At 46.5% G+C, this 25,121-nt stretch overlaps 1 non-coding gene across 1 annotated transcript; it reads left to right on the plus strand.

The window, feature by feature from the left end:
* The first annotated feature begins 10,504 nt into the window (after window positions 1-10,504).
* LOC144479319 (U2 spliceosomal RNA) lies at window positions 10,505-10,703 on the plus strand. The gene has a single exon (XR_013495508.1). It is a non-coding gene; the product is annotated as a U2 spliceosomal RNA (small nuclear RNA).
* The last annotated feature ends 14,418 nt before the right edge of the window (window positions 10,704-25,121 follow it).

The raw sequence follows: 25,121 nt of genomic DNA on the forward strand, positions 1-25,121 counted from the left end.
GCTGCAGGAATGGACACACAGCCAGTCATGCCACAAGGATGCCTTCGAGAAAAGCAGCACCCAGATTCAACCAGGAGCACCTGCTAGATGCCGTGGAGAGGTGTGAGCGGATCTACCCCAGCCAGGGCCCTCGCCCAAGGGGTGCAGTCGCCACGGCGTTGTGGGAGGAGGTGGCAGAAGCAGTGAATGCCAGGAGCCTGACCCCATGTTCTGGCCAGCATGTAGAAAAAAATATACGACCTTCAAGCAGCAAGTGAGTGTGCATCCCACTTGGAACCCCGCACATGCTTGGCACAGATCTCAAACCATGCTTAGACACCTGAAGGGCATGCAACAAGCTACCCTTCCCCCATGAACAGAATCTAACCCCTTCCCCTCACCCCTCAATGAGCACCCTTCAGCGGTGACCATTTTCCCTGAAACTGCCAGCATGATGCCCAAGACACAGGCATGCATTGCACACCATGCACTTCATATATTAATGCTTGCTATCCACCTAATGTTCCCACAGCAGAAAAACATACAGAACATGCACAAAACTGCAGACTGGTGATGGTGTGCCTGACCTGCGACAGCTGACCAGCGTTGAAGAGCGTGCCATGGAGCTGGCAGGGGGAGATGGGTCATCCCGAATGGTGACGCACAGCCAGGTCAGCGTCCAGCATGCAAGAGAGCATAAACGTAGCCCTCAACCTAGGTCCTCCTCTAAGTAAGTGCGATGCTGCGTAGAATGTTTTACCTCCATTCCCCTGAATGTGTGTTTTTTTTATTGCAGCTCTGGACCCAGAGGAACACGGCCCTTCAGGTGTTGGCACCGTCCCTGCTGCTCTGGAGCAAACTGCCCACAACCCCTGGACAATATCTCGGAGGGAGGCATTGAAGAATCCTCCGAGGGCAGCATCACTGAAGCGGCACTGGCATGTACCACACAACCCACCATCACAGTGACTATCACCACGTTGGGTACCTTTAGTGTTGAGGCTTCTGAGTCACTAACTGGTGAACACATCACAGACAGTGATGTACATCAGGTGGAGGCGGGCACATCCAAGGGCTTGGGCACACGGAGGTCTGCCGGAGGCCAGGATTCAGCTGTCCCCAAGACAGAAGCCGGGCCTCGGTGTGTTCATCCCAAGACTGGTGGAGATGCATCAGGAAACCTGGGGAGTTGTGGAAGGGTTGTCAGCAACCATGCTGCATGACTGCAAGGCTGTTTAGGGGAGTCCAACAGAGTGCTGTTGCAGGAGGTGGTGCTGACACAGCGTGCAAGCCAGGCCAACACTGAGAGGATGGCGACCGCAGTGGAAAGTCTGGCTCAGGGGTCTGTCCTCATGGGTGACAGGGTCCAGTACATCCTGGACACGCTACGGGTGATTGTGTTGCCGGCATCCAGAAGGCACAGCGTTCCATGGCCATGGGTGTTGGGGGCATGTGGGAGACACTGCTGGCCATGGCTGGCATTCTGGAGACACAGGTCGTGACTGTGAGCCTCGACAACTTAGTCCAGGCTCAGAGGGCTGCATCTGAGAGGCTCCAGAACCTGGCTCACTCACAGAATGCTGTAGCGGAGGGGATCCAGATCTTGGCCCAGTCTCAGAGGGCCAGGGCTGAGGGATCACAGATCATGGGGTAGATGCATCTGGGCCTCCAGGACTGGCAGAGCCAGGTGACGCCGGAGCTTCTGGAGCTCGGTCCAGCTACCCTGGCGTCCCATGGAGTGTCCCCGGGGCCTCTGTGCATCCCTAGGGAGGAGGAAGGGTTCAAGCCCATGCTGGAGTCTTCCACCCAGGAGATCCCTGATGTCCCGAGACCTTCCAATTCCCCCCTTCCTCACACCAGGGAAACTCAGGGCCAGCTAGATGAACAGGGTGGCACCAAAACAGTGCCATTGCAAGTCAGCCAGGGCCCTCCAGGTCCCAGCCACGCAGGGGACATCCGCCAAGGGCATCACACGCAATGGCATGTGCATCACAGCTGGACACCACCTCTGATGTGCATCCTGGGCTAGCACCTAGAAGAAGCAGTAGACTGCACAAAGTTAGAAAGTTGTTGTTCACTAAGAGGGCACAGGTGAAGGTCACCAGTAGTCAGGGTTTATTCATCACTAATGTTAAGAACACAATAAACTTTTACCGGCCCAGGAACATTTACAGGTTTGGATGTTTCTGGGGATAGGATGTTGGGATGAAAGAGGCTGGGGAAAGGTGATGTGGTGGTTTGAGGGCCCAGTTCAGTTTGGAGGGGGAATAGCAGCTGCACTTGCTCCTGGGGTGTGGTGAATGTGTGGTGGTTGCAGCCACCTCACTGCACAGCACAAACTAGATGAAGCGGGTTGCAATCAAGACACCCCTTGCTGTCCTTCCCTGCCAGACACCTGCCATCGCCACCTGCCCTCTTTTTTCCAGCTCCTCATATGGCCCCCTCGCCGCTCCTCCTCCTCCTGCTCCATCTGGTCTCCCCGTTGCTGGATGATGTTGTGCAGAGCGCAACAAACGATGATTATGCGTGAAGCACGCAAAGGGTCATACTGGAGAGCCCACCTCCCCCAGAGCGGTCCAAGCAGCGGAAACGCATTTTAAGCAGGTCGATGCACTGCTCTGGGTGGACTGCATAGGATGGACTGGGTGGCTGTATGGGACTCGTTGTAGTGGGTCTCCACCTCAGGTCTCGGGCCTCCGCACAGGTGTCATGACCTTAGTAAGTATCTTTTGTCACCCAGTGGCCATCCCGAGAACCTGGGCTGGTCTTCAATGTGCCCAGGGATGTCCACTGCCTGAGGACAAAGCTGTCATGGACACTCCCTGGATGGTGTGCATCGAGCTGCATGAGATGATCAGACAATTTGAACGTTCAGGAAATGAAACCCCTTCCTGTTCACAAATTGCTGCGGTCCTGCATGTGGGGTCCGCAAGGCGATGTGTGATCCGTCCATTGCTCCTTGGACATTGGGAATCCCAGCAATGGCAGCGAAGCCTAGAGCCCAAGCCTCTTGTTGTGCACAGCCCACATCGAAATTTATGTATTGCCCTGCCCGGGCTTACAGGGTATCTGTGACCTGCCGCACACATCTGTGCACAAAGGCCTGGGAGATCCCAACTTGGTTGTCACTGGGTGCCTGAAATGAGCTGGAGGCATAAAAATTCAGGGCAGCCATCACCTTCACGTCCACAGGGAGCGGGTGGCCACCCCTCCCTGAAGGTGCGAGATATGTGATCACCTCACAAAGGTGCCACAACGTGGTCTTGGAGAGCCGCAGCCGGCGATGGCTCATCTCCACCGAGAGGGCCTCAAATGATTTGCGGGACCTATACCTCCTTGGCCTCAGCACCCTCCGCCTTCTGTGCACCCTCTCAGGAGCCTGCTCACCCACTTCCTGGCCCTCAACGGCAGCCCCCTGCCCTCCTTCCTGAGGGTCTGGTGATGGCTGCTCCTGTGGTGGTCTCTCTACGCCCACCACCTTCTGCCGCCTCCTCCTCCACCGCTGCCACCATAATGGCCAACTCCAAATCAATCAGTCCGAGATCCACCTGCAGAGTGGAGTTTGGAAAGACCATAGAATGATGGATTATTATCATTGGCTGCATAGACCCAGCACCACCCCAATCCCTCACTTGGGCCAGAACCCCTACTTGTGGGTGCTGGCAACACCACACAATCCATGGTGCCATGCGTGACCCGAGTAGGTAGTGTGAGATTCCCACCATGACAAATGCTGGCACAGATTATGCAGATCAGTGTACAGCCGTGGGCAATGCGCACCTTTTGAGTCATTGCCATGTGTATAACTGCAGCATCCGTTGCAGGCATGTGTTGCTGGTCTGTGTCACAGGGCAGGGACAGACTGCAAATCAGCACCAGATGGGTGCCCAGTGACAGCAGATTCCATGCAGTCCATGTCTGAACCTCTGCACCCCGGCCTGGAGCAGCAGCTGCTTCATCTGGTTAGGCCTCAGTCAGCACATTTTTTAGAATTCTTGCAGTGCAGAAAGAGGCCAACTGGCCCATCGAGTTTGCACTGACCCATCCCATCCCTCCACCCTATCGCCGTAACGCCACGCATTTACCATGGCTAAGCCACCTAACCTACACATCTTTGGACATCTATGGTACAATTTAACATGACCAATCCACCTAACCTGCACATCTCTGGACTGTGGGAGGAAACAAATTGTGGAGCACCTGGAGAAAATCCACACATCGTGCACTCCTTCACCACCCTGGAACAGCAGCACTCAGTGGAGTCCCTGACCACATCCTGTGGCACGACAATGCCACTGTACAGTGCCCTGGAGGGGAAAGCTGAGCAGGACTCCTTCAGGGTGCCTCCCACACTGAGCTACAGCGCTGCCTTGGAGGGGAGGCTGAGCACGACTCCTTAAGGGAGCCTCCCACACTGAGCTACATCACTGCCCTGGAGCAGAAGGATGAGTAATCTCCTTAAGGGTGCCTCCCACACTGAGCTACTGCGCTGCCCTGGAGGGGATGCTGAGCAGGACTCCTTGAGGCAGCCTCCCACGCTGAGCTACAGCACTGCCCTGGAGGGGAAGGCTGAGCAGGACTCCTTCACAGACCCTCACCCAGAGAGCTCTGAGAAAATAGAAGCAACACCCACCCCAGATATCACTGGTCCACGGGCCAGCACCTGACGACAGCAGGAGGAAGCCCACCAAGCATCTCCAGGGCCTGCCTGCAACATCCCTTACGCTCCGCTAGCAGCACTTACCTCCTCACGCCAGTTCAAGGCTGCCACGCCAGCTTGAGACTTTTATATAACTACTCTAATTCGTGCCAAAGTGACATCACGCCAAAGAGGTGGGAGATGCAAACATGGGTGGAGATTGACATGTCGATCCCGATAATGGCATACAAAAGTATGGTAAGTAATGCAAATCAGCGACACGCTGGTTTTCAGCGCGGTCCCGGCAACACCATTTTTTTTCAGGTTGGGAGATGCGTGTGGGTCACAGACGCTCACGGGGAACCCACAAAATGGCCGACACACGCATCTCCCAACCCAACCTACCAAAAAACATGCGTGTCGCAATGGGAGAATCGTTCCTGATGTTTCCAATGCTGGCGGAGTCCAGAACTTGGAATCATAGCTTGAGGAAGCAATTTCTCCTCATCTCAGTTCTAAAAGTGGGCAGCATGGTGGCACAGTGATTAGCACTGCTGCCTCACAGCGCCAAGGATCTGGGTTCAATTTAGGCCTCAGGTCACTGTCTGTGAGGAGTTTGCACATTCTCCCCATGTCTGCGTGGGTTTCCTCCCACAGTCCAAAGATGTGCAGGTTAGGTCAATTGGCCACGTTAAAGTGACCCTTAACGTCAAGGAGATTAGCAGGATAAGTATGTGGAGTTACGGACATAGGGCCTGGGTGGAATTGTTGTCAGTGCAGACTCAATGGGCCTAATGGCCTCCTTCTGCACTGCAGGGATTCTATGATTCTCTTTAGCGTGTGGAATTCACTACCACTGAAAGTAGTTGAGGCCAAAACGTTGTCAGATTTCAAGAAGCAATTAAATGAAGCTCTTGGGGCTAAAGGGATCAAAGGATATGGGGGAGAAGGGGGGAATCAGGATATTGAATTCAATGATCAGCCATAATCAAACTGAATGGCGGAGCAGGCTCAAAGGGCCGAATGGCCTAACCTTGCTTCTAGTTTCTATGTTAGCAGAGGACACAGTGAGCACAACTAGGGGGATGCACAGGGTGCAAAAACGGAAAATGCGGGAAAGTTCCAGGTCCGACAAAGAGAACAGAGCCAACGTTTCATTCATTGCCTCTATTCTGTCTCCACAGATACTGATGTGGAGATGCTGGCGTTGGACTGGGGTAAACACAGTAAGAGTTTTAACAACACCAGGTTAAAGTCCAACAGGTTTATTTGGTAGCAAATGCCATTAGCTTTCGGAGCGCTGCTCCTTCGTCAGATGGAGTGGAAATCTGAAATCGACCTAACCTGCAGATTTCCACTCCATCTGATGAAGGAGCAGCGCTCCAAAAGCTAATGGCATTTGCTACCAAATAAACCTGTTGGACTTTAACCTGGTGTTGTTAAAACTCTTACTGTGTCCACAGATACTCAACGCACATGGAGCAGTTGAACCAGAAGCACTCCTCGTCACAATAGATGTCTCGGCACTCTACACCAGCATCCCCCACGATGATGGCATGGCTGCAACGGCCTCAGTACTCAACGCTGTCAACTGCCAGTTTGCAGATGCAATTTTACAACTCATCCGCTTCATCCTGGACCACAATGTCTTCACCTTCAACACCCAGTTCTTCATCCAGACACCAGCCATGGGGACCAAATTCGCACCTCAATATGCCAAACATCTTCATGCACAGGTTCGAACAAGACTTCTTCACCGCACAGGACCTTCAACCGATGCTATACACTAGATACATCGATTACATTTTCTTCCTTTGGAGTCATGGTGAGCAATCACTGAAATAACTATATGATGACATCAAGTTCCATCGCACCATCAGACTCACCATGAACTACTCTCCGGAATCGGTTGCATTCTTGGACACACGCATCTCCATTAAGGATGGTCACCTCAGCACCTCACTGTACCGCAAGCCCACGGATAACCTCACGATGCTCCACTTCTCCAGCTTCCACCCTAAACACGCTAAAGAAGCCATCCCCTACGGACAAGCCCTCCGTATACACAGGATCTGCTCGGATGAGGAGGATCGCAACAGACACCTCCAGACGCTGAAAGATGCCCTCATAAGAACAGGATATGGCGCTCGACTCATCGATCAACAGTTCCGACGCGCCACAGCGAAAAACTGCACCGACCTCCTCAGAAGACAAACACGGGACACGGTGGACAGAGTACCCTTCGTCGTCCAGTACTTCCCCGGAGCGGAGAAGCTACGACATCTCCTCCGGAGCCTTCAACATGTCATTGATGAAGACGAACATCTCGCTAAGGCCATCCCCACACCCCCACTTGCCTTCAAACAACCGCGCAACCTCAAACAGACCATTGTCCGCAGCAAACTACCCAGCCTTCAGGAGAACAGTGACTATGACACCACACAACCCTGCCACAGCAACCTCTGCAAGATGTGCTGGATCATCGACATGGATGCCATCATCTCACGTGAGAACACCATTACCAGGTACACGGTACATACTCTTGCAACTTGGCCAACGTTGTCTACCTGATACGCTGCAGGAAAGGATGTCCCGAGGCATGGTACATTGGGGAAACGATGCAGACACTACGACAACGGATGAATGAACACCGCTCGACAATCACCAGGCAAGACTGTTCTCTTCCTGTGGGGGAGCACTTCAGCAGTCATGGGAATTCAGCCTCTGATCTTCAGGTAAGTGTTCTCCAAGGCGGTCTTCACAACACACGACAGCGCAGAGTCGCTGAGCGGAAACTGATAGCCAAGTTCCGCACACATGAGGACGGCCTAAACCGGGATGTTGGATTTATATCACATTATCAGTAACCCCCACAGCTTGCCTCCTGGACCTGCGGGCTATCCTGTCTGGAGACAATACACATCTCTTTAACCTGTGCTTAATGCTCCCTCCACCCACATTGTCTGTATCTTTAAGATCTGGTTGGCTGTGGGGATTCGCATTCTAATCAGTATTCTGTAACTTGATTTTGTGTCTGTGTCTGTTTGAGAGCACATTTCCACTCCATCTGATAAAGGAGCAGTGCTCCGAAAGCAAATGGTATTTGCTACCAAATAAACCTGTTGGACTTTAACCTGGTGTTGTTAAAACTCTTACTGTGTCCACAGATACTGTCACACCTGCTGGAAATTTTGAGCATTTTCTGTTTTTGTTTCAGATTCTAGCATCCGCAGTATTTTGGTTGTATGCACAGAGTGGTTTTGTTTTCTTTACCCATCACTGTATACTGTTGATGATCCAACTAGATGTTTTCACTTTGTTTTATGTTTTTGCTCCCCCCATAAATGACTTATTGCCCATAAGCCATCAAAGTCCTGTGTGCTTGAATGGTTTCAGCTGCATAAATGGCTGTGGGAGGTATATGGGGTCTTCAATCCTTATTACTGAGGCAATTTGGGCTCATGGAGTGGTTAAGCGTGAGGTGTTTAGTATTAGGGTTGTGCCCATGGACTCTATGGGAGAGCCGGGCATGGCAGCCATACGGAACAGTGTTGAATCAGGGGATCCCTGGTGTCCCTGTCCTCCTGAAGGTTCCTGGCTTCAGCTTTTTCATCCTCGCCTTTTGGGTGCCCAGTATTTGCATTCAAGACATCAACATTGTCCTTGTCTGAGACAGATGCAGTAGTGTCATTGTCTACCTGGGCCAGAAGTTCACCCCTGGAGAAAGCAAAATTATGAAGAGCGCAGGTTACAACAATGATGAGTGACACTCGCTCAGGTGGTTACTTCCGCATTGGTCTCAGCATCGGAACCATATCTTCAGCACACCAATGGACCCCTCCAACACCGCCCTTATGGATACATAGCAGAGGTTGTATTTCATCTCTGCCTCTGTCCTCGGGCACCTAACAGGCATCATCAGCCGCCTTTTCAATGGGTATTCTTTTTCACCACTTCACCATTCCAGCTCACCTTGACAGGTGGTTAAGAGATTTGGATCTTACTTGCAAGTAGCACAGTATGTTGGCATTGTGGGAGCTTACTGGGAACATTGCACAGACCTGCAGAATCAGGGTCTTGTGGTCACAGACTATCTGAACGTTCAGGGAGTGGAAACCTTTTCTGTTCACAAAGGTGCCTAGCTGACCGGCTGATGCCTTGATGGCCACATGAATGCAACCGATGGCACCCTCGATGAGGGGAAATCCTGCAATTGCAGCAAAGCCTCTGACCCGCTCAGCCTGGCTGACTTGATCCATCCTGAAATGTTTTTACCCGCTTGAACAGAGCATCAGTCACCAGCTTCGCACAACTGTGTGCAGCTTATTGCAAGACTTTGCAAAGATCACCCTCAGAGCCCTGGAACGCTCCAGAGGCATGAAAGGTTATGTACCACAGTGACCTTCAAAGCAATGGACATCCGCCCACACAATTGGAGGCTATCTCTGGGTCAATCATATAGCAGGTGGCTTTTATGGCTTCCCTAGAAAGCCGTAGTCTTCTCAAAGGCATTGGAAGTGGAGTACTTTAGTAACTAACTTGACATTTTTTTTCAGAGTCACACGTGGATCTTTTGGCAGCACCAGGGTGGGAAACGCTGGCCAAAACTTACCAGTGAAGAGGCTCCCTGGTAAAGACAAACCTTTCTCTGTGTGTTTGAATCTCCGAGTTGCATCGTTTCCAAGCACTTGGATCAATCGGTTTAACCATCTAGAATTTTTGGGTGAATCAGAGTTCTTCTTTTCCTTTTATTCAATGTACCTCCCTGTCAGTCCCACAGGGTATGCGAGGGTCCCCAGGCCAGGCAACTGCTCTTCCTCCTCCCAGCCAGTCCTGCAGTGTGTCCGAGGCTGGGCCCCCAAGCCAGGCCTGACAGATGCTCTCCTTCCAGTCCATGCATGCCTGCCCTCCAGTTTGTGCAGTTACACTAACTGAGAGAACCTGCCAGGGGCAGCGGCAGGTAGGGCCTCAGCCCAAAATCGACACGCATAAAGGTGGCACATTTATATGAGCGGCTATAAACTAACAGATCAACAGATATTCCAGAACAGTACTTACCAAAACATTCCCGCAGCAGGCTGCAGCGCACTGGTTGAAAACCAATGCTCTGGTAAGACCATAACTGTTACATATTTGAAAGGGTTGCATGCTTGCTTTAAGAGCTGATCACAAGATTTGACTGACCTCTTGTGATCCTTTAGGGTGTTTGTAGAGATTACTGTTTTACTTTCAGTTTGTTTCATGTGCAAAAGAGAGAACATCTCTTAGAATAAATTAGTCATTGTTAATTTGGGTCTTTGTGTGCAAACCACAGATTTTCTTTTTGTTTAAAACCCATAACCCCTAACATGGTTAAGACATTACACAAAAAGAACATCGAAAATAGATCCGCAGGAGAAGAAAACATCATTTTGGGTCATCATACTTCAAACATTTGATGGTTTGGGAGAAGTGATAACAGGATTAAAGATTGAAGTGCCAGTGCAGCAAAACAAGTAAGAAAAGCTCTGTGTGGTTTTAAAAAGGTTTTTTTCCGATCAGGCAGTTTTCTGGCATGTTTCAAAAAAATTGATTCTTTGCTGTACAGCTGGGGTCGTTTGAAAAAATACATCAAGTCAACAGTCTCCAGGATAAAAAGGGGAGTACTGGGAAGAGAGTAAAAAAATATATACTGAGCAACCTCAAGTCGCTGGTGCCTGCGGTTGATCAGGATCAAAATTTTTTTTTAAATCATGGAGTTCCTATGCAGAACATTTTTAGTACTTTGTACAAGCAAATAAAATTGCAAACGAGCTTCTTGTACCAGCATTTCTCAGCACGTAAGAATTTGAATTTGAACTGGAGTTTGGTTCATCCAACAGAGCCAAGAACCAAAACTTATAATGACTCGCTTCTCGGCCTTTTGGCTAAGATCAAGTGTAGTATCGACATGCTGTGCTTGGTTGAAGTCATTAGGTTACATTTTAGCTTCATTTGAAGCAATTTTTAAAAGTGGCATCTCGGCCTTTTGGCTAAGATGCAAATGAGATCAAGCCTTGGAGGAGGAGCTATGCCTACTCCAATCAGCTTGGATCAAGTAGATCAAGCTCAAGACAGGAGGTGAGAGCCCTGTCTTGTCAGCTTGGATCGGGAACGTCTCAACTTGTTGAGACTCTGAATTGGCCTTGATTTGATTGAACTGGAATAAAAACAAAAAATAACGACTTGACAAAAATCCTTGAAGAGCATTGCTCTCCAAAGCCATTGATCGGTGCAGAACGGTTCAGGTTCCACTGAAGGAATCAAGTGAAGGCGAAAGTATTGCTCAATCTGTGGCAACCTTAAAAAGGCTGGTACAACATTGAGTTTGGTGAGTCGCTAGAAGATTCTCTTCCAGATCATCTAGTTTGGGGTCTCCAAAATGAGACTGTCCAAAGAAAATTGATTGCTTAAAATGCTTTGCCTTTAAAGGCAGCAGCAGAAATCGCAGTGTCAATGGAACTCAAAATGTTAGATTTGTTCCCTCTCCACTACTGCTGTCAGACTTGCTCAGATTTCCAGCATTTTCTGTTTAGGTCCAATGTCTTACATGCTTCAAACCAAAAATGAATTAGTTTGGTGACGCCATGCTGACCGATTGTCATCTCAGAATAATCTCCAAAAGTACCAGCCTCTTTAGTCACTGGTGTAGGGAATATTACTATGGAAAACTATGTTGAATCTGAGTTGCCTGATGATTGTGTCTATGCTACTATATCACATGAGAATGATGCAGAATTATTTCCAAGAGAAGAAGTGTCTACTGAAGTTCTTCTAGGGTCAAGAACAGCCAAATTCCAGAACGCGCATACAAGAGGAACAGATGTCCTCCTGGTTGACTTTCTTATTGACTGTGTATAATGACTAATGATGCATAGTACTGTGTAGAATATTATTGACCCTATGTATAACACCATAGTAGTTTATTGTCATGACCATAGAAGTAAAGGGAGAGGGACGTTATATATTTAAAAGGGTTGCATGTTTACTTTAAGAGCTGATCAGGCACAATGGTGATGTCATTAGGGTGTTTGCAGAGCTGCTGTTTTATTTCCAGCTTGTATTCTGTGCAGTGCAGAGAACATCTCTTACGATAAATCTGTTGTTGCTTCAAATCTGCATGTGCAAACCACAGCTGTTCCTTCAATACTGATGTTCTGACAGTGCAGGGCTCCCTTTGTACCAACCCTCTGACAGTGCGGCGTTCCCTCAGTGCTGACGCTCTGACAGTACAGCATTGTGGGGGAGTCCATAACTAAGAGCCATAGTTTAAGGATAAGACTTTTAGAACTGAGGTGAGGTGAATGTGTGGAATTCACTACCACAGAATGGCGTTGAGGCCAAAACAATGTATAATTTTAAGAAGAAATTAGGTATAGCTCTTGGGGCTAAAGGGATCAAGGGAAGCACATCAAGGGGTATATAAATCCCTGATGAAATGTATCCCAGGATGTAGTGGGAGGCTAGGGAGGAAATTACGGGTCCCCTAGCAGAGATATTCGAATCATCAACAGCCACAGGTGAGGAGCCTGAAGATTGGAGGGTAGCAAATGTTGTGCCTTTGTCTAAGAAGGGCTGCAGGGAAAAGCCTGGGAACTACAGGTCAGTGAGCCTGTTAGAAGGTATTCTGAGAGACAAGATCTACAAGCATTTAGAGAGGCAAGGACTGATTAGGGGACAGTCAGCATAGATTTGTGCGTGGAAAATCATATCATGAATTTGATTTCGTTTTTTGAAGAGTAACCAAGAATATAGATGAGGGCAGTGGAGTCAATGTACATGGACTTTAGCAAGGCCTTTGACAAGGTACCGGTTGTTGCACAAGGTTAAATATCATGGGATCCAGGGTCAGGTAGCCAATTGAATACAAAACTGACTTGACAGAGGGTGGTTGTAGAGGGTTATTTTTCAAACTGGAGGCCTGTGACCAGCACTGTCTCAGGGATCAGTGCTGTGTCCACTGTTATTTGTTATTGATAGTAATGATTTGGATGATAATTTAGGAGGCATGGTTAGTAAGTTTGCAGATGACACCAAGATTGGTGGCATAGTGGACAGTGAAGGAGGTTATCTTGGATTGCAAAGGGATCTTGATCAATTGGGTCAGTGGGCTCATGAATGGCAGATGGAGTTTAATTTAGATAAATGCGAGATGATGCATTTTGGTAGATCGAACTTGGGCAGGACTTACTCAGTTAGTGGTAGGGCGTTCGGGAGAGTTATAAAACAAAGAGATCTAGGGATACAAGTTAAAAGCAAATTGCTGCAGATGCTGGAATCTGAAACCAAAAGAGAAAATGCTGGCAAATCTCAGCAGATCTGGCAGCATCTGTAAGGAGAGAAAAGAGCTGACATTTTGAGTCCAGATGACCCTTTTTCAAAGCTAAAAGGCATAGAAAGTGGGAGATATTTATGTTGCGGGGGAGGGAATGAAAGATGAGTCATAGCCATAGAAACCAGGGGAAAAGACTACTAATAGCTGTCCACAGAGAGAATAAAGAGTGTGAATGGCCAAACGACAGAGAAGTTGTAAGCTGTGACAGATGTAGATGTTGGAGGAGGGGGGCAAATGAGACAGAGGTAGAATATAGAAAAGGGGAAGTCGGGGGAGATACAGGGATACAGGTTTATCGTTACTTGAAAGTGGAGTCACAGATGGACATGGTGGTGAAGAAGGCATTTGGCATGCTTGGTTTCACTGGTCAGAACATTGAATACAGACGTTGGGATGTCTTGTTGAAGTTGTACAGGACATTGGGTAAGGCCACACTTGGAATACAGTGTACAGTCCTGGTCACCCTATTATAGAAAGGATATTATTAAATTAGAAAGAGTGCAGAAATGGATAAAATGTTTGGAGAATGGGATGAAAGAGGAATTGATAAGAGTTAAGGGTTTTTGATATGCGAATTAGCTTAGCAGCAGGAAAACAAGTGATTAAGGGGGCGAACAATGGAGTATGGATGTAGGTGTTAGAACTGATTAAACTATTAAATCTTCATTTTCTTTAAAGATCTTCACAGTAATCACAGACACCTACCCAACCTGACCTCACAATGTTACTTGCTCTACTCTGATGTTGGAGTCGTAGCTGTAAAAGATGACATATTTCAGTGGGGACATCTCTGGTGAAGCATAGATGTCTCAAATATTGATTGTTTCTAAGGTTCAGATAGGAGAATTCTATACTGCAATACTTCTAGCAGCTTGTGCCACTCTCCAAGACCTCTTTCATTCCCCCAGTCATATTCAATCTCAAGAGGAAAACCTAATAGTCTGCCAACGTTTGTTAGCAACTGGTTTGCTGTTAGGGTGAATGAATAGATTTAATATAAGGGGGGATAGCGCCAACACGCCTTCATTGGAGTAAACAGCACATGGTAGTCAAATGCTTATACCTCAAGTAACTGAGATCAACAGAACTCACAAGCAAAGTTGTTTACTTGTAAGAAGAATAGATAGACTCTAGCTAGGATGAGATAATTGTCCTACTTTTGGGTGAGGGTTTAATAATAAACCTATGTAGACAACATTGGAATTTCAAACGATGTTCTGTGTACTGACTAACTGTATTAACAGTGTGTATCTGTGTCTTAGAGCTGCGAGTCATATTAGAAGAGAATGTTATGAGGGAAGTGCTGCTTTGGAGGTCCCCCCAATTTAGTTCTCTCCCACCATACGATGGAAGAATAAACAACCATGCTGTACCCGAGCCTCCTGAGATCATTTCATGCAAACTTCACAACACTTTTTCACAATCCTTGAGGTTAGTAAAAAGTGTACGAATCCCATCATAGCAGATCATATATTTGAATTTGAATTCAATAAAAAAAATCAAAAATTAGAAGTCTACTGATGGCCATGAATCTATTGTCGTAAAAACCCACCTGGTTCACTAATTTTCTTTGGAGAAGGAAATCTGCGGTTTTAACCTAGTCTGGCCTACATTTGACTCCTGACCCACAGCAATGTGATTGACTCTTAAATGCCCTCTGAAATAGCCACTTAGTTCAGGGACAATTATAGATGGACAATAAATGCTGGCCCAGCCAGCGATGCCCCTGAGCAAATTTTTTTTTAATGTTTTAAAGTGAAGGCATCAGCAAGAACGTGGAACTTCAAAATGACAACACAGACGTCAAACCACATCAGGAAGTGCCTGCTCTGTATACTTCCAAGTGCACTTCACATCAAAAGTATGCATACACACCGTAGACCCCATTTTAAATCTTTAACAACACTGGTTGCGAATCGGCACTACCGACCCTAATTTCTCACCCTTAGAACTACAGGACATTGCCTAAAATTTAAAGCTAGGCTTTTCAGGACTGGAGTTAGGAAGCATTTCTACATGCAAGTTATGGTAGAATTTACATCTGTCTTCTACAAAAAACACTTTTTGCTAGGTCAATTATTAACTTAGCATTTAAAATTGATAGATTTTTTTTAACCAAAATTATTACGGGATATGAGCAAAGGCGGGTGCCAGGAGTTAAGTTCATAAATCAGCAATTATCTCACTGAATGGCAGGATAGACCCAAAGGGTCGAAAGCCTATTGCTACTGTTATGTTTCCTTTAACCCTTTAACATTCCGTTTTCCTTTTACACTCCCTCCCCCGTGTCAAGCTCCTCCGTCACCCATCACCTCCATCTATCTATTCTTTTCCCTCACCACTAATCATATCAGAGAACAAAGAAAATTACAGCACAGGAACAGGCTCTTCGGCCCTCCAAGCCTGCACCGACCAAGCTTCTGATAGCCTTATCCACAATCTCCCCTGCTCTTCTTGCCTTTCTCAATTACTTCCATGGTCCAAAGCCTTCCATATTCTTCAGCCGATTTTGATTTTTCTTACATCTTTTCCTGGGGCTTCTTGGTATGTCTTATTTTTGTACCGCATTTGTTTCATTTATTTATCAGCTGTTCAGTCTTCCTTATCTCGGAACACAGTGCCAGGCACTGCTGCCTCACAGTGCCAGGCACTGCTGCCTCACAGTGCCAGGGTTCGATTCCCGGCTTGGGTCACTGTCTGTGTGGAGTTTGCACATTCTCCCTGTGTCTGCGAGGGTTTCCTCCACACAATCCAAAGATTGGTCATGTCAGGTAGATTGGCCATGCTAAATTCTCCTTCAGTGTACCCGAACAGGTGTCGGAGTGTGGCGACTAGGGGATTTTCACAGTAACTTCATTGCAGTGTGAATGTAAGCCTACTTGTGACATATAAATAAACTTTAACTTTTAAATAGATGCAATCGGAGAATAGATAATCTATAGCACATAGGGATGCCAGGATAGGAAAAACAGTAAGTGATAGTAACAAAGACATACAAAGGAGTAAAGGTTGAAGATGTGATATCAGAGATCTAAGAGCAAGAAGGATGGTGAGAAACAGCCAGTGATAGATGCATCAAACCCATGACCAGCAAGAGAAAATCTGACCATCTCCTTTTGTCATTCAATGCCATTAGCTGAATCCCCCACAATCATCCACTAAATCAACACACCATTGACGAGAAACCTAATTGGACTAGCCATATAAATACTGTGACAGCAACAGCAGAACATAGGCCAGAAATTCTGCCAAAAGAAGTAATCCACCAACTGACACTCCAAATTCTGTCCATCATCTACGAGGCACAAGTCAGAAGTGTGATGGAATACTCTTCACTTACTTGGATTAATGCAGCTCCAACAGCACTCAAAAAGCTCAATACCACCCAGATCAAAACAGTTCAATTGATTGATACTACCTTAAACATCCACTCCCTCCCCCACTGGCAGACAATGGTAACAGTGTATAAGATTCACAAGATACACTGCAGCAACTTGCCACATGTCTTGTAATGTCTTTGTTATGTCTTTGTAAATCACTTTCCAAGCTTCGCAACAATATCCTGGAACTCCTTCATTAACAGCATTATGGGTGTAGATATACACCTCAAGGATTGTAAAAATTCATAAAGCTCACTACCACTCTCTCAAGGACAATTAGGGACGGATGCTGAACTTGCCAGGGATGCCTGCAACCCATGAACAAATAAAAAACAAAGACACAACTAGGTTGACACCGAAAAATAGATTCCGAAAATTGAATTCAAAGCAAAGCAAAGATTATATAAGAATATCAACTAATGTTTCATTTGAAGGTCAGAAAAAAAATTGGGGCATGATGTTAGAGACCAGGAAACAAAGGGAAAACATAATACCAGGCAGAAATGAGAAGCAGAGAAGCCAATCAGATGGGATTACAAAACATAAACATTAGTAGTAGCCAGGACTTGCCATCAGCAACATCACATTATACTCTTTAAGGAAAACAATTTAATTACAAAAACAGCTAGAATATTTCATACTTGCCTGCTGCTCTTGTATTGCTTTACGTTGAACTTCAATAGTTTGTTTATTTTCCTGCAATTTTTTATCTTTTTGCCAAAGTTCATTATCCATAGCTAATTTCCACCTCTTGATTTTTTCAGCTTCATGGAACAATTTTGTGTACAGTTGGCTTATATGTTCAGTGTTCTATTGAAAATTAATGTACATATATTATCAATCCTTAGATCCTCTGTCAGTAATCAAAAAATTTAAACCCAAAAAATTTCAGATACTCATTGGTACCAATATCAACTTGAAGCAGGAATGTGCTTTTTCTTACAAAGTTCTACCTGCATACTGAGTATATCCTTCCTATAATGCATAGTTGTATCATTTTATTGGTGAATAAAATATGTTATAGCTACAGGAAGTGCATTCTTAAGTCAGTGAAAAAGCTTCTGACTATCCATTCTGTCCATGCCTCTCATAATCTTGTAGACTTTTATCAGGTCTCCCCTCAACCTCCGTCGCTCCAGTGAGAACAAACCAAGTTTCTCCAACCTCTCCTCATAGCTAATGCCCTCCATACCAGGCAACATCCTGGTAAATCTTTTCCAAAGCCTCCACGTCCTTCTGGTAGTGTGGCGACCAGAATTGAACACGATATTCCAAGTGCGGCCTAACTAAGGTTCTATAAAGCTGCAACATGACTTGCCAATTTTTAAACTCAATACCCCAGCCGATGAAGGCAAGCATGCCGTATGCCTTCTTGACTACCTTCTCCACCTGCATTGCCACTTTCAGTGACCTGTATACCTGTACATCCAGATCCCTTTGCCTATCAATACTCTTAAGGGTTCTGCCATTTTACTGTATATTTCTTATCTATATTAGACCTTCCAAAATGCATTACCTCACATTTGTCCAAATTAAACTCCATCTGCCATCTCTCCGCCCAAATCTCCAACTGATCTATATCATGCTATATCTTCTGATGGCCCTCATCGCTATCCGCAAATCCACCAACCTTTGTGTCGTCCGCAAACTTACTAATCAATCCAGTTACATTTTCCTCCAAATCATTTATATATATTACAAACAGCAAAGGTCCCAGCACAGATCCCTGAGGAACGTCACTTGTTACAGCCCTCCATTCAGAAACGCACCCTTCCACTGCTACCCTCTGTCTTCTTTGACCGAGCCAGTTTTGTATCCATCTTGCCAGCTCACCTCTGATCCCATGCGACTTCACCTTCTGCACCAGTCGGCCATGAGGGACCTTGTCAAAGACCCTGGACATGAGTGGAGCCTGTAGTAACTGACGCTGTGCATCCTGTGTTTCTGATCCCTGTGATAAGCCCATTCGATGGCAGAATGCATTAAGCTTTCTGTGAGGCAGGAGTCAGACATATCGCTGAGGATGAGAGCAGCATCACTGTTCTCAATGCAAGTCATCATCATTCTCCCGCAGAGTTCGGCCAATGCTTCTACATCCTGCCCATGATGCCTAGCAACAGCATAGGAGCATATTGTTGGCACTATCGAACTGGTTAGATGTTAGTCCTCATGGTAGGAGAGCTCTTTGTTCCATAGTCCTGCTCGTCACCAAAGCAAAACACGATGAGGCTACCCCTAAGCACGTCGGCGCAGTACGGTCCTGGGGTTGTTCCACCTCTTCCTCTGCATGGTCACCCTCACCACTGTCCTCAACATCCTCCTCATCCGAGGTGATGTGGCATTCCTCCATCTCCTCCAGGTCCAGGTGGTCTCCCCTTTGCAGCGTCAAGGTGTGGAGAGCACAGCAGACTTCAACCATACGGGAGACCCTCTGGGGAATGTATTTTAGGGCAGTCCCCTACCCCCAACCAGGCATCTTCAGCAGGTCAATCGCATGCTACACCACGCCTCGTTGTAATGAGTCTCTGCTGGTGTTTGTGTCCTCTACACTGGCATCAACAGCCACCTCCTGAGTGGGTACCCCTTGTCCCCAAGGAGCCACCCCTCCAGCCCCCATTATCCCTCAAAGACAGCTGGGATCTGAGAGCACCCAAGATGTAGCTGTCATGGACACCCCCGAGAAACGGGCACACACCTGCATGATGCGCATCGTGTGGTTCAATGACCCATTTAGATGTACCATTACACACGAGCATCCCTGACAATTGGTTTGGGATTTCCTAACAACTTCTCCCTCACACTGCTGCCTGAGTGTGGGTTCCAGTGACACTGCAATCATCCTCTCCCGAGGGCAAAGCCCTTCAGGCCATTCCAGAATCCCCCACTCTGCCCTTGCAGCCTGGCCTCTCATGGGTCCCCACCCAGGTAACTCTCAGTTACCCCTATACCAGCCTTCAAAGCCCCTTTAAAGCAAGGGGCGGCCCAAGAAGAAGAAAAGGTGAGGTCTATATGGGGATTCTGGGACCTCCAATATGGGGATTCTGGGACCCCAAAATTGGCCCAGGTTGCACTTATTTGTGCCCCCCCCGCCCCCCCCCCCACGTTCTCTCCAATGTCTCCTGCGCAGTGAACACCCCAGAGGTTGATGGCTGCTTGAGCGTTCACCTCCAAATTCCCCTGCAGAAATGAAAGCACCAAGTTCAGGCTTATGCAGAGCTGTTGTAAATGGCACAGGGGTGACGTCACACGAGCGCCCGCTGAATATCCAGTGAGGGAAGCAGTCCCGGAGAGAGTGCTCGCTAATGGCACGCTAATGTATTAAAATAAGCTTCCAGGGGTCCTGTGACGTACTTCACACTACTCCACCAGTGAGGCACTGGAAGGTCGGAACTCAGAAACTTGCCAACACGAATCATGCTTTCCAAGTCTCTCCGGATTTTGAGCACGCACCGTCATTCCCACAGAGAGCGCAGTTCAAAATCACCTCAACATAAATACAAATCCCTATGGATTTTACCATTAGCAATCAATTATTCCTACATTATACAGTGAATAAGAAGAATAATCAATTATTACTGGTTCAGTTGCCATTTTTTTCAATTGACTTACCTCGTTTTCCATACAGCGCATCTTTTGTGGCTTTAGTAAAATAGGATCTATAAAATCTAAACAAAAACATATCAATTTAGAAAGGTAATATTAATGAAACAATTAATAGTCTTCATCCTTTGAACAAAATTCTTCACATATTATGTACAGTTGCTAAGAAATAATGTAAGAACATGTTGTAGAACTCTGCAAATGTTTTCATGTTGCGCAGGCAAGTTTCAATTAGGCACCTCACAGTATCACAGTCACAGTTTTGTTAGGGTGCAGAAGAAAGCCTTTGGCCCATTGTGTCTGCAGCAGCTCTCCAAATAGGCATTATGACATAGCGCCATTCTCCTGCCTTTTCCCTGCAATGCTGTTCATTATTTCTGTTCTACTTGATATTATCTAATTCACATTTGTCTTCACCCAAGGAATGAGGATGAAAGTATGGAATTCAGGGAGAGACACTGCACGTTTCTTGAACAGATTGACATAGGATTGGAGATGTTGGCATGTTTAAAAGTGGACAAATTTCTAGGTCCGAATGAATTATGTCCCAGACTGCTGTGGTAGGCAATGGAGGAGATTACAGGGGCTCTTACTCAATTTTTTAATCCTCTCTGGCCGTGGGGGGAGGTGCCAGGGGACTGGAGTACAGCTAATGTGGTCCCGCTATTTAAGGGTTGTAGAGATAAGCCAGGGAACTACAGGCTAGTGAGTCTCATGTCAGTGTCAGGGAAACTATTACAGAAAATTCTGAAGAAGAGCATTCATCTCCACTTGGAGGGGCAAGGCTTGATCAGACAGTCAGCATGGCTTCATCAGAGGGAAGTCATGTCTAACAAATTTGATAGAATTTTTTTGAGACATGTAGATGAGGGTAGTGAAGTTGATGTAGTTTATATGGATTTCAGTAAGCCTTTGACAAGGTCTCACATGGGAGACTTATAAAGAAGGCAAATGCAATTGGTTTTCAGGGTAATTTGACAAATTGGATTCAAAATTGGCTCAGAGAGTGATGACAGAAGACTGTTTTAGTGACTGGAAGCGAGAGTCCAGTAGTATACAGTAGGGATCTGTGCTGGGTCCCCTGTTATTCATCATTTATATAAATGACATAGATGTGCATATTTGTCCATAGATTTCTGAATACGGAAGAGCATGTTAATAGGATGGTGAAAAAGACATATGGGACATTTGCCTTTATCAACCAAGGCATAGATTACAAAAGCAGGGAAGTCATGTTGGAGTTGTTTGGAACTTTGGTGAGGGCACAGCTCGAGTACGCCACATTATAGGAAGGATGTGATTACACTGGAGGGGGTGCAGAGGAGATTCACCAGGATGCTGTCTGGGATATAATATTTACGTTATAAAGAGAGGTTGGATAGGCTTAGGTTGTTTTTGTTGGAGCAGTGAAGTGGTGACCTGATCAAGGTGTACAAGATTACGAGGGGCATGGAGAGAGTGGATAAGGAGCAGTTTTTTCCGCTTAGTTGGAGGGTCAGTCACGAGAGGACAAAGGTTTAAAGTGAGGGGCAGGAGGTTTAGGGAATGTTAGGAAAAACTTTTCTACCCAGAGGGTGGTGACGGTCTGGATTGGGCTGCCTGGGAGCGTGTTGAGGAGAGTTGCCTCACATCCTTTAAAAACTACCTGAATAAGCACTTGACACATCATAACATTCAAGGATATGGGCCAAGTGCTGGTAAATGGTATTAGGTGGAAGGACAGTTGTTTCTTGTGTGTCGGTGCAGACTCAATGGGCTGAAGGGCCTCCTCTACACTGTATGATTCAATGATTCTAATGCCCTTTTGAATATCTCCACTAAACCTCCCTCCACCATACTTGCCGGCAATGTATTCCAGACCTGACCCACTCCCTGTGTGGAAATGTATTTTCTCACATGACACTTGCTTCTTTTGCAAATCATTTTAAATCTGTGCCCTCTCGTTTTTGATCCTTTTATGAGCAGGGACAGTTTCTCCCTATCTACTTTGTCCAGCCCCCTCATGATTTTGAACATCTGTATCAAATCTCCTCTTGGCCTTCTTCTCTACAAGGAAAACAGTCCCAACCACTCAAATCTATCCTCATAACTGTTGTTTCCCATTCTTGGACCATACTTGTCTACCACAAAAACTTCTAGGACTCCGTGAGCAGTAAAAGATTGTCTAAGTCTCTCTGTCATGTTATGCGATGTGGTGAACGCCATCTCCTGCACTTCCGTCCACTTAGAGTGGGCGTGATTAGTATCAGAAATATTGAGCCCATAAATGGTCCTGCGAAATCCACATGAACCCAAACCCATTGTCTTCCTGGCTATTCCCAGGGCTGCAGGGAAGCTACTGGTGGTTCCTTCTGGTTTCCTTGGCACATTCTGCATGTTTTTACCATCTTCTCTCTGTCCACATCTATGCCGGGCCACCAGGTATTGTTTATCGCTAACATCTTTATTTTAAATATCCCTGAGTGGCCATCATGGAGTTCTTAAAAGGATAGGCCTTTGCGCACGATGTGGGATAATGTCATCTTCTATGTTTAATTCCAGGTACTTTGTCACATATGGCTTCAAGTCTTGTGCCGGATATTCTTGCATTCCTCCATTTAATATTATGTAGCCTAATTTTGCCAATGTGGGATCATTCCGAGTCCAAGTCTTAATTTGTTTTGCCGAAATTGGTAATGTATCCATAAAATTTAATGCCATTACAACCTCATCCATTTTTGGTGACGAGGATAAGCTTGTGGCCAAAGCTAGCCAACTCAGGGCATCAGCGTCAGTGACTCGTCTCCCTGGTCTATGCTTCAGGGTGTACTCATAGGTGCTTAATAATAATATCCATCACTATATTCGGGCTGACACTTTGGGAGGAATCATTTTGTGCTCAGAAAAAAGGCCCAACAGGTTTATGGACTGTTATGATGGTAAAATGTCGACCAAAGACATATTGATGGAATTTCATCACTGCAAAGACCATTGCAAAACCCTCCTTATCAATCTGCACGTTCCTTCTTCCCATGTTGGCTAATGTCCATCAGGTATACACAATCGGGCACCCCATTCTGCTGCTCCTTCATTAGGTGAGCAGTGCTCCGAAAACTCGTGATTCCATATAAACCTGTTGGACTTTAACTTGGTGCTGTGAGACTTCTGTGCCCAAGCCAGTCCAATTCCGGCATCTCCACATCTTTGGAATAAGGCACACACCGATGATACCCCAAAAAGTAGACGAGTATATTCATACAATCTCTTGTGCATGTTTACATCATTTTTTTTGATAGCGCTTATAATTCTAATTGGAGGTATGCATGACTCACATCCAACTTTGTGAAAATCTGATCTCCGGATAATTTTGCTCTATTCGCGGCATTGGATATTTGTCCAAACAAGATGCTCTGTTCACCGTCATTTTACAATCACCAGAGGGGCAAATTGTGTTGTCTGGTTTTAAAACCGAAATTAGAGGTGCGGCACACTCGGAAAATTGCATGGTTGAATAATACCCAGCTCTTCTAATTGCTTCAGCTGGGTCTCTATTTTCGCTCATAGAGCGTATGGAATGGTCTTGCCTTAAAATATCTTGGTTGAGCACCTGGATGAATGATTGGAAATGGCTAGAATTCAATTACAAATGAAACAGCATGAATTAGAAGCAAAAGTGAGAGAGGCAATTGCAGCGGAAAATGAAAGAGAGCAAAAGAACAACAAAGAACAAAAGAAATGAAATCGTTTGAATTGCAAATAAAAGAAGTGAAGCTACTTAAATTATAAGCAAGGGAAAAAGAAATGGAAAGAATAGCAGAGGAAAAAGAGAAACAAATAATAGCAATGGAAAACAGGAGTGGGGAGACAATAGCCCGTGAAGTATTATCACTAAATTATTAATCCAGAAACTCAGCTAATGTTCTAGGAACCTGGGTTCGAATCCTGTCACGGCAGATGGTGGAATATGAAACCAATAAAAAATATTTGGAATTAAGAATCTACTAATGACCATGAATTCATTGTTGTAAAAACCCACCTAGTTCATCAATGTTCTTTAGGGAAGGAAATCTGCCGTCCTTACCTGGTCTGGCCTACATGTGACTTGAGAGCCAGAGCAATATGGTAAACTCTCAACTGCTCTCCAAGGGCAACTAGGAATGGGTAAAAAATGCTGGCCAGCCAGTGACAACCATGTCCCACGAATGAATAAAAAAACAGAGGTAGAATAGCCCTGGCAGAACAAAAAGAAAAAGAGAGGCAATTGGAACTTCGGAAACTGGAACTGAAAAGTGAACTTAAAACGGTGGAGGTTAAGGTAAAGACCAGGATTCTCCCAAAAAAATTCTAAGTTTCCAAAGCACAGAAAAATGGGAGTAAACCCCGCTGTGTTTTTCAGCGGGATTTCCAGAAGAATTTCCGACACTCTTTGCATCACAGAGAGCCCCAGTGGGATTCACTCTGGAAATCTGGGGGCGGGGCCTAATCCTGCCCGAGAGGCTGGCAGTATAGTGCTGAGCGGGCCACTGCACATGCGCCGATCTGTCAATGCAGAGATCGGCACATGCACAGTGGCAGCCCCCCACATTGCCGGCCCCCAAATCACTGACCAGCCCAATTACTAGCCAGCCCCGCAACACCCCATCGCTCGCCTTCTGGACCTCCCCGGGTCAGCCCCAATATCCAACCACCCCCCCTCACCCACCCAAACGGCCAGTCCGAACAGTCCTCTTTCCTCCCTCTCCCAGTGACCCACTTGCAGAGTGGCAGTCGATCCCCACCAACCCCCACCGATTACCTCCCCAATAGGCTCTGCCTCCCCTGGCACTGCCTTATGTCCGATGGGCAGTGCCAGAGTGCCCCTTGGGCAATGCCAGGGTGCCAGGCTGGCACTGCCCAAGGGGCACCTCCTTTACCCCTGACCTCACGGAAGCAACGGGAAGATAGACCTGGTAAAACAGGATAATGTGGAGATGCCGGCATTGGACTGGGGTAAGCACAATAAGAAGTCTCACAACACCAGGTTAAAGTCCAACAGGTTTATTTGGTAGCACAAGTCACAAGCTTCTGGAGCGCTGCCCCTTCATCATGTGAGGGGGAGTTCTGTTCACAAACAGGGCATATAAAGACACAAACTCAATTTACAAAATAATGGTTGGAATGCAAGTCTCTACAGGTAATCAAGTCTTAAAGG

This window comes from Mustelus asterias, chromosome 25, assembly GCF_964213995.1.
Source record: "Mustelus asterias chromosome 25, sMusAst1.hap1.1, whole genome shotgun sequence".
Lineage (NCBI taxonomy): Eukaryota > Metazoa > Chordata > Chondrichthyes > Carcharhiniformes > Triakidae > Mustelus > Mustelus asterias.